The sequence below is a fragment of the Tachypleus tridentatus genome, chromosome 3 (genome assembly GCF_004210375.1).
Source record: "Tachypleus tridentatus isolate NWPU-2018 chromosome 3, ASM421037v1, whole genome shotgun sequence".
NCBI classification, from domain to species: domain Eukaryota; kingdom Metazoa; phylum Arthropoda; class Merostomata; order Xiphosura; family Limulidae; genus Tachypleus; species Tachypleus tridentatus.
Window position 1 is genome coordinate 62,417,309 of NC_134827.1, and position 13,133 is coordinate 62,430,441.

Consider the following 13,133-nt stretch of genomic DNA (forward strand, 5'->3'; position numbering starts at 1 on the left):
CTACGATAAGGGATTGACTCTAACTTCTTTAACACATCCATAGCCTAGTCTGATGGGAATATTTTGTGATGTGCGTGTCTTTCTTATAACAAAATCGCTTCACGTTATCTGCTGTGTCCACCGAGGGGAATAGCAATCCGGATTTTAGCGTTGTAAGTCCGAAGACATGCGACATCAAGCGAACACGAATCACTTCTCACTAACTCTGAAAGCCAGAGCTCTTCCAGAGGGCCGCGTCCATAAAGTTTCTTTTTCTATAATTTTCTTTAGAAGCAAAGCAGTCGTCTTTTAATCGAATAAGAATCCCAACGAAAGCTACAAAAACCAAAATATTTACTAAAATTGAAAATTTAAGTCTTTGCATTTTAGCACACCCCTTAAGTCTTATTTTCTTTTAAAAAACGAAAATTTTTCTCTTTTTTTTTTCCTTTCACGGAACTGGACGAGGACTGAAATACATATTGTTTATTTTTTCGTCATGAAACGGACTGCAAAAACAGAGCTTTCAAAACCACAAAGTACGTACGCATTTACAATAAAACTATACGTACTGAAAACTGGATTTTCACTTCATAGGAAAACTGATTTGATCAGAGGAACAATATAATTACGTCTCACTACTTTCCCTTTCTTCACCACATAATACGCCACGTACAACACCAAACCTGTTTGGCAGCTAAGTTTTCGCATTCCAGCTGGCGAGGCGTCTGCATTGGAACAAGCAGAGTCTCCATTATTCAAGGTTAGATTCAGAACGAGGCTCTCCGGTGTTAGTAATGAGACGACTCAATGCAGCATGGCTCTTGACGGAGGGGTGAGTACATTTGGAAGTTATACCTTATATCTCTGTTATCACCTCCTCAAATATCGCAAATAAACACCGGATGTCACATTATGTGTTGACTTTACCCTAACGTTTGTTTTGGAGATATTCTAGTGATTTTTGCTGTATGATATAATTGCTTAAACATAGCAGTTGATATAATTATGATATACATGCACATATATACCATAACGTAACTTGAAATTGTGCCAACTGAGTAAAGTGAGAAATCTTTACTAGTTACTGTACGTTTAATGTTGGCCTATAGCAACATTATTATTGTGTCCCGCTTTGTTGTTTTTTTTTTAACGTTCTGTGTTACTGAGTCGTAAACTTGTGAAAATACTTGATCGGAAACTACAGAAAAGCTTATTGCTAATGGCCGAATGTACCTGCTGGCTCGTATCTGTACAGCTGTGTATTCCCTTTCCCCTCGCGCCCCATCCCCCCCCCCCTCTCGCTGATATTTCCAAGTTCCGCCACGGGATTCACACTCACGCCCGACTGATGTCGCGTAACGTTGCAATGTTCAAAACGGTAATGACGGGCTCTAACGAAACGCCTGTACCCTGCCCCTGGGGCTCGATTTAAAAAAACTGCTTTAAAATAAGTGAGTTTTAAACTTGAAATTCTGAAACCAAACCATAAAATGAAGCAGAGGGAAAGGAAATGTCTAATTACTGGTCAGTGGGGCATGAGGCCGGTGTGTATAACCAGCAAACGTGTATAACCAAATTCCAAGTTTCAACAAACATTAGCTCGACTTGTTAGCGACCGTGGAGAACAATACGTAAATAAAAGTGTTAAAATCAGGCACATATACACTTCATTGTGATTCTGATAGGTGATGTTTGACGTAGCATTTAGATGGTTTGGTTTTGAATTTCGCCCAAAGCGACACGAGAGCTATCTGCGCTAGCCGTCCCTAATTTAGCAGTGTAAGACTAGAGCAGTGGTTCTTAACCCTTTTCTTCGTCTTACCCCCTGAGACTCTCCAGGGTATTTACCGTGATCCCTATAATAATTTTTGTAATGGTGAACTTTGCGTAAAGATAGAATAAAACAAAACTATACAAAGATCCTAATTTATTGAAAATGTTACAAATAAATGACCTTGAGAGATGCTACAAGTGCTAAACAAATACAAAATCCATGGAATTACTGAACATCATACGAAACCAACTGATTCAATCAGTGTGAGGGTTGATATATTATATAATGAGAAAATATACTAAATACAATTGAAACTTTGATATTTAAATTTTAAGTTCGATGTATTAATATTATATAATTAAAACATTTAGGTAATTCAAAACGTTGTAATATATGAAAATCTTTACTCAAAATTAGACAGGTGGTTTCTCAACAAGCATCTCAACGTGGTTCACGTGCCGCACTTCAGCGTGTTTCTCATTGGTGGGTAGTTACAGGCACTTGTCACAAAAACTACGAACTGCTCCGTGATTTCCCCAATAATTTCCAAACCTTCCGTGACCCCGAGAAACTCCAAACGACCCCTCAGGAGGTCACGACCCCCAGGCTAAGGGCCACTGGACTAGAGGGAAGGCAACTAGTGATCACCACCCACAAACAAATATTTGTCTACTCTTTTACCAAAGAATACTGGGATTGACCGTCACATTATAACGCCCCCACGGCTGATAGGGCGTGCATGTTTGGTGCGACGGAGATTCGAACCCCGCGACCCTCGGATTACGAATCGAACACCTTAACCCTAAATTAGGGACGGCTAGCACAGATAGCCCTCGAGTAGCTTTACGTGAAATTATAACTAAACAATCAAGGAACACCAAATCTTCCATGAGATATACAGCTCACTGATTTTTATATTTTGGGCTTAAACGGATTACTTAAGTTATTAATGATTTAGATAACACAGCACTATAATTTTTACATTTTGAATTAATAATAGCCCTACTTGAACTGACACTCGACTCTTTTGGCTTTTTTCCTTAATCCAAATCTGTTTCACAATTGTGGTAATACCGTATGACCACATACGGTCATATAAAAATCCAGTACTGCAATTACCTACTACTTTGAAGAAACGAACGAAACGTGTAGTAACTCAAGCACGCGATGACGTATTTGGTCTTCATTTTTGTTTCTTGCCCAAACAAGTACGGATTATTAGATTATTAATATTATTATTATTCCCATGCTTATTAGATTAGCATGGGAAATTTTCCAGTTTCAATTGAAGATTATAGATTTTTTAACTGTTTTTCTCCAGTCATTCTAAAAGTATGAAAAGCGGGTACCCGCCAAATAAGACACGTTTTATTTACAATAAAACTTCAACATTGATATGAAACGCGGTTAGACAAGGCACTTCGATATATTTGGTTCTTTTGTTTGTTGTCAGTCTTCAAGAAAATTAGAAAAATCGATTTTGTCTTTTTTTTTCAATTCATTTGAAATAGTTTGTTTGTTTTTGAATTTCGCACAAAGCTACTCGAGGGCTATCTGCGCTAGCCGTCCCTAATTTAGCAGTGTAAGACTAGAGGAAAGGCAGCTAGTCATCACCACCCACCGCCAACTCTTGGGCTATTCTTTTACCAACGAATAGTGGGATTGACCGTAACATTATAACGCCCCCACGGCTGGGAGGGCGAGCATGTTTGGCGCGACGCGGGCGCGAACACGCGACCCTCGGATTACGAGTCGCACGCCTTACGCGCTTGGCCATGCCAGGCCCATGTAGATCATATATATATAGTGTAAATGGTTACAATTTGCGATACAATGTTTTTATTCTTCAATAACATAAATAATATTGCAAAATCAGTCAAAATCTTAGAAAGAAACGTCACAGAGGAATGCTTTATAACTCACAACACGTTTTGAATCATGCCTATAATTGCACTTTAAATAAGGCCCGGCATGGCCAAGCGTGTTAAGGCGTGCGACTCGTAATCTGAGGGTCACGGGTTCGAATCCCCGTCGCGCCAAACATGCTCGCCCTTTCAGCCGTGGGAGCGTTATAATGTATCAGTCAATCCCACTATTCGTTGATAAAAAGAGTAGCCCTAGAGTTGGCGGTGGGTGGTGATGACTAGCTGCCTTCCCTCTAGTCTTACACTGCTTAAGCTGGAACTAAGCGTTGATTATATCAAATATATAGCTTAGAAATAATTAAGTTTTTCAATAGGAGGGACATAAGAACAAACTTCACAGGTTATGAACATGCAGGACTCATAACTGGATAGAACTGCTTACTGCGATATTTATGCGAACAAAATAACAGTCTAACTCAGTGCACCTTCCCCATTCGGGATCGAACCTCTCACACGTTAAACAAGTGTTTTATTCTCCCAGTACTTCCATGGAAGACAGTCGACAACTCAAACTAATTTTCTTCCGGTTCTATAACTTCCGTTACCGGAATAGAACCCAGAACAACTGACCACTGACTTACAAATGAGCAAAACTAATAACCCTTGCCAGTCTTGTAGGTTGGTTTTAACATAAATTACGTAATTACGTATGTAAGTTTGTTCGTTAATGAATTACGCGCAAAGCTACTCGAGGGCTATCTGCGTTAGCCGTTCCTAACTTAGCAGTGTAAGACTAGAGGGAAGGCAGCTAGTCATCACCACCCACCGATAACTCTTGGGCTACTCTTTTACCAACAAATAGTGGGATTAATCGTCACATTTTAACGCCTTCACAGCTGAAAGTGTGGCGCATACTGGGCAACATATAGAGGTTCGATCCTTGGTTATGTGAATCAATGTATATCAGAATCATAATGAAAGAGCTGCCTTAGTTATACTAACCTAGAAATACCATGTCCATGGTCGAACTAGGCACTGGGTAATATTAACTTAGGGATACCCGATCCATGTTTGAATTGCTCACTGGATAATATCAATCTAATATATGAGATCCATGGTCAAAGGTTTAACATGGTGTTACATGAATCTAGGTATACCAGATTTATGGCCAAAGCGCTGACGTTGTTACATTAAGCTTGGTATATCATATTTATGAATGAAGTGCAAAACTAGGCTTACCGATTTAAGACACGAGAGGCTTTGCAAGTTTTAATTAAACTTGCATGTGTGTGAAAATTCGAGAGGTGATATTGAAATTGAACAAGACCTGACCATGTGTTATACAGTATTATGTGTAAAACCTGCCTAAGGCGGAATCGCACAGTATAATTCCATTTTCTAGTGCCTGTAGAACTGATGTTGTACATGAAGGTAGAAAGAGTAAACAAACATTTGAAAGTTGAACTTTTGGTTAACAAGTTGCATTATTTAGGAAAAGTAGAATTTCACTATTTTCTCAGTTTCTTAACGATTGTACAATCGTGTACTGTTAATAGTAGTGTAAAGTATGTCAGTTCACACGGTTACATAGATAAGTACAATTACATGAAGAAACTCAAAGACTTACATTTCTCGTACAATCGCCGTGATGAAATAATAATCCGTGATGACGAAAAAACAACGTTTCGACTTATTTCGGTAGAGGGCGTGCTTAGATGTTTGAATATATATACATTTCTACACTCAGTTACACAACCCCTTCAAGCATGTGGTCAGCTATCGGTCAGTTACCTCTTTCTTTCTTTGTGAACCTTACGGATGACCGAAGAAGGTCGAAACGTTGTTCGCTCCTCTACGTAGTGATTCCTCTGTCCATATCAGCCGTTTTTACGTATATATTTTTCTCTACAAGTGGGTTTTCTCGTCATCACAGCGATTATACGGAAAGTGTAAGTCTTTGTGTTTTCTTTATGTAATTGTACTGATCTGTGTAACCATTATGTCTGAACTGACATACCTTACACCACGATTAAAGTACACGTTCATACGATCGTTAGTATTCCTATTTTCTTGTTCCATTCTTTTGTTTAATTTGTTCAAAAATTCCTCTAATATAACACTTGTCATCCATGTTTTATTATTCACTTTCCGTTCCACAGGAAGCTGATTCTTCCTTACATTTTTAAAACAGCGCGGATTTTCACTTTTACTTATTACCCATGATAAATTTTCCCTCAATTTTAAAATTCGGAAAGATAGGAATTTATCTTTTTCGTGAGAATTATTTAAATAGTAACATTTTACACTTAAAAGACAAATATTTCTACAAATCATGAATCTAATTTAACTGTAAAAATTATGACGGCAGAAAAAAACACGATATATTTAATACTTACTGTATCAAAATGTCTGAGAATTTATTAATATTTAAACAAATTATTAATTAAATAAATTAATATTTAATCAATAGCATTTTTCCGCCTTACTCAGGTTCTAATCCTACTTTTTGGTGGATGAGATATGTGAAAGATAGTTTTCCGTCCGAGCTACGCAGGTTCCATCATGTAGAGGGCGTTTTATAAGAGAAATCTTAAGATAATGCGACAAAATGTTGATATTTTCGGCTTGTACAGGTCCTCCCCCCATGGAGTTTACGACTTAGACAGGTTTTACTGGTATATAGAAAAACAAACATACAAACAACAATGTCAACAGTGCATAAGAAATTTACGTAACAGTGTTTGTTTCAGAATATTTGCACAAAGTCGAGAAAGTCGGATAATCAACAGCACCCACCGCCAATTCTTTGTTTTTTTTCTGATCGTAGTTGGTTTGAACTTCTTTCGTTTGGGTCGGGTGTTTGCCATAAAAGTCGCAAAATGAATTGTTTAGTACACTCAAAATTAGGTCACGCCTAATCAGATTACTTTCACTTTGCTCAAGACCTACTGCTACGAACAAAAGAGAGAAAATATTGTTTTATAGCGTTGAGGTTGTTGTGGTTTATATTTACTCTTTGTTTCTCAACAGCTATGACAAAAAACATAAAGTTAGTGCTGTTAAAATCATACAACTGGTCTATTTGTTCATAAGACACAATCAGGATATGGAGAAACTTGAATGTTAACAAAATAATTGCTGTTACTCCTTACGCCGCCTGTCGGAATTTTTAGTTAACCCTATCTACAGTAGATAAATCATACTAAGCCTAAATTAACTTTATTTTATGAACTTCTGGTGCTGGTCGCCACGTGGGAATCCCAGCAGTAGGTATAAATCAGAATCCTCTTAATATATAATACTGTTCATTACGTCAGAGTTTGAATTCTTCAGACGACGAGGCATTGCATAACGTCTCGACACAAATGAATGCTCTGAAACCTTGGAACTAAAATTCTGTTTTATTCAGAAGATACTGTTTCTTAATAAAATAACTACATCATTACTTTAACTAGGTTCCTCCCTTTTTGCCATAATAAGACTTATGCATTAAGTAAAACCCATTGTTTACAGAGACTTCAGAAATAAGTCTTGATTAGGCCTAGGTAAGCCCACCGTTAGTACAGCGGTATGTCTCCGGATTTACAACACTAAAATTAGGGGTTCGATTACCCTCGGTGGGCTGAGAAATCGTCCTCCAGATTGGGGGTTGTGCAGTAGGCTAACAACCTACTTATTTAAAAAAAAATACCGACCTGTTACAGAAACCGCAGCGTATGCGGCTCTATGTTCCTTAAGGAATTTAGTGGCAATATTATTATATTACATATTAGGCCTAGGTAAATATTACAGTCCAGCTGAGCATGCAAGAAAAAACACAGATAAAATTAAAATCATAACACTCATACATTGTAGAAAACTTGCGTAATGCCAGACGTAAACAAATGAGTCATTTACGTTGGATGATTTTTGAGAAAAAAGCCACAATAACAACATGGTGTAATGTAGGTTGTTACCGGTCTGAAAGTAAACTTTGACCTTTGTGTCCATTCTCCTAATGCCCTATTTTGCCCTAGCATATTATTCGTCAATTATTATGAATCAATTTAAAAAACGTTTTGCGAATTCTCGTGGACCACTTTTGGAAGTTTAATTTATTAATCGACTGGTAGACAATTACAGTTATCAACACACACTTTAGCCACATCGAACATCATATGTTTCATTTTTTCCAGCTACGTACCATTCAAACAGTTTTATATTGGGCCTGCCTTTCCTGGATTTATTGTGGAAACAGCTTGTGTAAATGGAACTCGTGTTGTCTGAGGCCACGTGGGCGGCTTTTGTTCATTAGATTATATTATGTTGCACGACACCGCACTTTGTTTTACTATGATGTACGACTTGTTGCATTTTTTAATAGTCCTGTTACCCCAAGTTGATCCATATCTTCTAAAATCATTAACCACAAGGGTCATCACCATCTATCAATTCTGGATCTCTGATCTAAACATATGTTTATAATCTGTCTGTATGTATAAATTTAGTCAGAAACGTTTGTTACATACTCTTCCCAAAATCAACTACTTTACGATAGTATCAAACTACCAACAGTACGTACAGCCAATCGATTAAACGATGTAGTACTGATACATTCCGTTCAACTTAGGCATTGATTTTGTGTATCTTGCTAATGTGAATATTCCGGCTCATTTTAATATTACGTACTCCAAACTTTGTACAGCTAAGAATAGGTTGTTTGTTTGTTTTTCGAATTTCGCGAAAAGCTATACGAGGGCTTCCACGCTAGTTTTCCCTAATGTAGCAGTGTAAGTTTGGTTTGTTCTTTGTTTTTTTGGAATTTCGCGCAAAGCTACTCGACGGTTATCTGCGCTAACCGTCCCTAATTTAGCAGTATAAGACTTTAGGCAAGGCAGATAGTCATCACCACCCACCGCCAACTATTGGGCTACTCTTTTACCAACGAATAGTGGGATTGACCATAACTTTATAACGACCCCACGGCTGAAAGGACTAGCATGTTGGTGCGGCGGGAATTCGAACCCACGACCCTCGGATTACGAGTCAAACGCCTTAACCCACCTGGCCATTGCCGGGCCCAGCAGTGTAAGATTAGAGTAAAGGCACCCAGTCATCACCACCCACCGCCAACTCTTGGGCTACTCTTTTATCAATGAAAACGCTCCCATGGTTGAGAGGACGAGCATGTTTGGTGTGACAGGGATTCGAATCCGCGACCCTCAAATTATAAGTAGAGCGCCATCTGACGTTGCCGAACCCACCTTAGAATAGACTAATGTCTTCTTTTTTATAAAGTGACTAGCAGTCAACCCTGCCAGTTCCATATTACGAACTATATTTAGTTTTATTTTGTTAAAGGATTATGTCCAGGCTTCATTGATGTCGTTCTGTATTTACTTCATACGGTCCCTAAATTTTATCGTGTTTTTGCTGAAAATTCCATTTAATTTTTTAAAGGAAACTTATTAAAAATTAATATCCTAAGATGTCCTTCAATATTCTGTATTTTAGAGCACGTGGACATAACTGATTCAAAGGCATCAGGTAACAAAGCTACAAAACGTTTTCTGTCCACCGCATGTATTAAAATTAAATGTGTGTCATTACAAGCTCTCAGTTTAACCACTGTGTCACTAGAGGACCGTAATGTAGTAATCTTAAGGTTAAAGGTTTGGGAAAAAAATAACGTTGTCTCTCAGTGGATCAATGGTAAATCAAAGAGTTTATAATTCGAAACATCGGGTTTCGATAACAGCGTAGTGTTGAGTAGTATTGTACTTTGCTCCCGCTAGTACAGCGATATGTCTACGGATTTACAACGTCAAAATCAGGGGTTCGATTCCCCTCACTGGGCTCAGTAGATAGCCCGATGTGGCTTTACAAAAAGAAAACACACAGTTTTGCACTTAACAACAAATACAAAAACAAACAAATAATGTAAAAATTATTATTCTATCATGTTAATATTCGAGCTTTAGTGTCAAACCGGAACGCAAGGGGTGAAATAAAAATATTTAATTTTTCCGCGTATAAAAATATATCTCGTTTATTTACTTAAACAAAGTTACAAAAAGAAAACACACAGTTTTGCACTTAACAACAAATACAAAAACAAACAAATAATGTAAAAATTATTATTCTATCATGTTAATATTCGAGCTTTAGTGTCAAACCGGAACGCTAGGGGTGAAATAAAAATATTTAATTTTTCCGCGTATAAAAAGATATCTCGTTTATTTACTTAAACAAAGTTACTGCACAATCACAATATTAAACGTTATAACTATCTCAGGTAAGGAATATTAGAAGATTACTTAATTGTTACTGTACTAGTGTTAATACATGAGACGGAATGTTACAAGTTTACTTAGTTGTTACTGTACTAGTGTTAATACCTATGACAGAATGTTACAAGTTTACTTAGTTGTTACTGTACTAGTGTTAATACATGAGACGGAATGTTACAAGTGTACTTAGTTGTTACTGTACTAGTGTTAATACCTCAGACAGAATGTTACAAGTTTACTTAGTTGTTACTATACTAGTGTTAATACATGAGACAGAATGTTAGAAGTTTACTTAGTTGTTACTCTACTAGTGTTAATACCTGAGACGGAATGTTACAAGTTTACTTAGTTGTTACTGTACTAGTGTTAATACATGAGACGGAATGTTAGAAGTTTACTTAGTTGTTACTGTAATAGTGTTAATACATGGGACGGAATGTTTACTTAGTTGTTACTGTACTAGTGTTAATACCTGAGAAGAAATGTTACAAGTTTACTTAGTTGTTACTGTACTAGTGTTAATACATGAGACGGAATGTTAGAAGTTTACTTAGTTGTTACTGTACTAGTGTTAATACATAAGACAGAATGTTAGAAGTTTACTTAGTTGTTACTGTACTAGTGTTAATACCTGAGACGGAATGTTACAAGTTTACTTAGTTGTTACTGTACTAGTGTTAATACACGAGACGGAATGTTTACTTAGTTGTTACTGTACTAGTGTTAATACATGAAACGGAATGTTAGAAGTTTATTTAGTTGTTACTGTACTAGTGTTAATACATGACACGTAATGTTTACTTAGTTGTTACTGTAATAGTGTTAATACATAGGACGGAATGTTTACTTAGTTGTTACTGTACTAGTGTTAATACCTGAGAAGAAATGTTACAAGTTTACTTAGTTGTTTCTGAACTAGTGTTAATACATGAGACGAAATGTTAGAAGTTTACTTAGTTGTTACTGTACTAGCGTTAATACATGAGACGGAATGTTTATTTAGTTGTTACTGTATTAGCGTTAATACATGACACGGAATGTTTACTTAGTTGTTACTGTAATAGTGTTAATACATGAGAAGGAATGTTTACTTAGTTGTTACTGTACCAGTGTTAATACATGAGACGGAATGTTTACTTAGTTGTTACTTTACTAGTGTTAATACATGAGACGGAATGTTACAAGTTCACTTAGTTGTTACTGTACTAGTGTTAATACCTGAGACGGAATGTTCACTTAATTGTTACTGTACTTGTGTTAATACATGAGACGGAATGTTTACTTAGTTGTTACTGTACTAGTGTTAATACATGAGACGGAAAGTTAGAAGTTTACTTAGTTCTTACTGTACTAATCATAATACATAAGACGGAATGTTAGAAGTTTACTTAGTTGTTACTGTACTAGAGTTAATACCTGAGACGGAATGTTACAAGTTTACTTAGTTGTTACTGTACTAGTGTTAATACATAAGACGGAATGTTAGAAGTTTACTTAGTTGTTACTGTACTAGTGTTAATACCTGAGACGGAATGTTACAAGTTTACTTAGTTGTTACTGTACTAGTGTTAATACATGAGACGGAATGTTACAAGTTTAATTAGTTGTTATTGTACTAGTGTTAATACATAAGACGGAATGTTAGAAGTTTACTTAGTTGTCACTGTACTAGTGTTAATACATGAGACAGAATGTTAGAGGTTTACTTAGTTATTACTGTACTAGTGTTAATACCTGAGACGGAATGTTACAAGTTTACTTAGTTGTTACTGTAGTAGTGTTAATACCTGAGACGGAATGTTAGAAGTTTACTTAGTTGTTACTGTACTAGTGTTAATACATAAGACGGAATGTTAGAAGTTTACTTAGTTGTTACTGAACTAGTGTTAATACATGAGACGGAATGTTACAAGTTTACTTAGTTGTTACTGTACTAGTGTAAATACATGAGACGTAATGTTACAAGTTTACTTAGTTGTTACTGTACTAGTGTTAATACATGAGACGGAATGTTTACTTAGTTGTTACTGTACTAGCGTTAATATATGACACGGAATGTTTACTTAGTTCTTACTGTAATAGTGTTAATACATGAGACGGAATGTTTACTTTGTTGTTACTGTACTAGTGTTAATACATGAGACGGAATGTTTACTTAGTTGTTGCTGTACTAGTGTTAATACATGAGAGGGAATGTTTACTTAGTTGTTACTGTACTACTGTTAATACATGAGACGGAATGTTTACTTAGTTGTTACTGTACTAGTGTTAATACATGAGACGGAATGTTACAAGTTTACTTGGTTGTTACTGTTCTAGTGTTAATACCTCAGACAGAATGTTACAAGTTTACTTATTTGTTACTGTACTAGTGTAAATACATGAGACGGAATGTTACAAGTTTACTTAGTTGTTACTGTACTAGTGTTAATACATGAGACAGAATGTTAGAAGTTTACTTAGTTGTTACTGTACTAGTGTTAATACAGGAGACGGAATGTTTACTTAGTTGTTACTGTACTAGTGTTAATACCTGAGACAGAATGTTACAAGTATACTTAGTTGTTACTGTACAAGTGTTAATACATAAGAAAAAATGTTACAAGTTTACTTAGTTGTTACTGTACTAGTGTTAATAAATGAGACGGAATGTTACAAGTTTACTTAGTTGTTACTGTACTAGTGTTAATACCTGAGACGGAATGTTACAAGTTTACTTAGTTGTTACTGTACTAGTGTTAATACATAAGACGAAATTTTAGAAGTTACTTAGTTGTTACTGTACTAGTGTTAATACATGAGACGGAATGTTTACTTAGTTGTTGCTGTACTAGTGTTAATACATGAGAGGGAATGTTTACTTAGTTGTTACTGTACTACTGTTAATACATGAGACGGAATGTTTACTTAGTTGTTACTGTACTAGTGTTAATACATGAGACAGAATGTTACAAGTTTACTTAGTTGTTACTGTACTAGTGTTAATACATGAGACGAAATGTTTACTTAGTTGTTGCTGTACTAGTGTTAATACATGAGAGGGAATGTTTACTTAGTTGTTACTGTACTACTGTTAATACATGAGACGGAATGTTACAAGTTTACTTGGTTGTTACTGTTCTAGTGTTAATACCTCAGACAGAATGTTACAAGTTTACTTAGTTGTTACTGTACTAGTGTTAATACCTGAGACGGAATGTTACAAGTTTACTTAGTTGTTACTGTACTAGTGTTAATACATGA

The 13,133-nt window shown here is 36.1% G+C and overlaps 1 protein-coding gene across 1 annotated transcript in view; it reads left to right on the forward strand.

Moving 5' to 3' along the window:
• The first annotated feature begins 545 nt into the window (after positions 1–545).
• Positions 546–13,133, forward strand: part of LOC143246978 (uncharacterized) — a 136,852-nt gene continuing 124,264 nt past the window's right edge. Inside the window, exon 1 of the mRNA XM_076494252.1 lies at positions 546–814. The gene's annotated coding sequence lies outside the window, so the exon portion shown is untranslated. The remainder of the gene's footprint in view (positions 815–13,133) is intronic.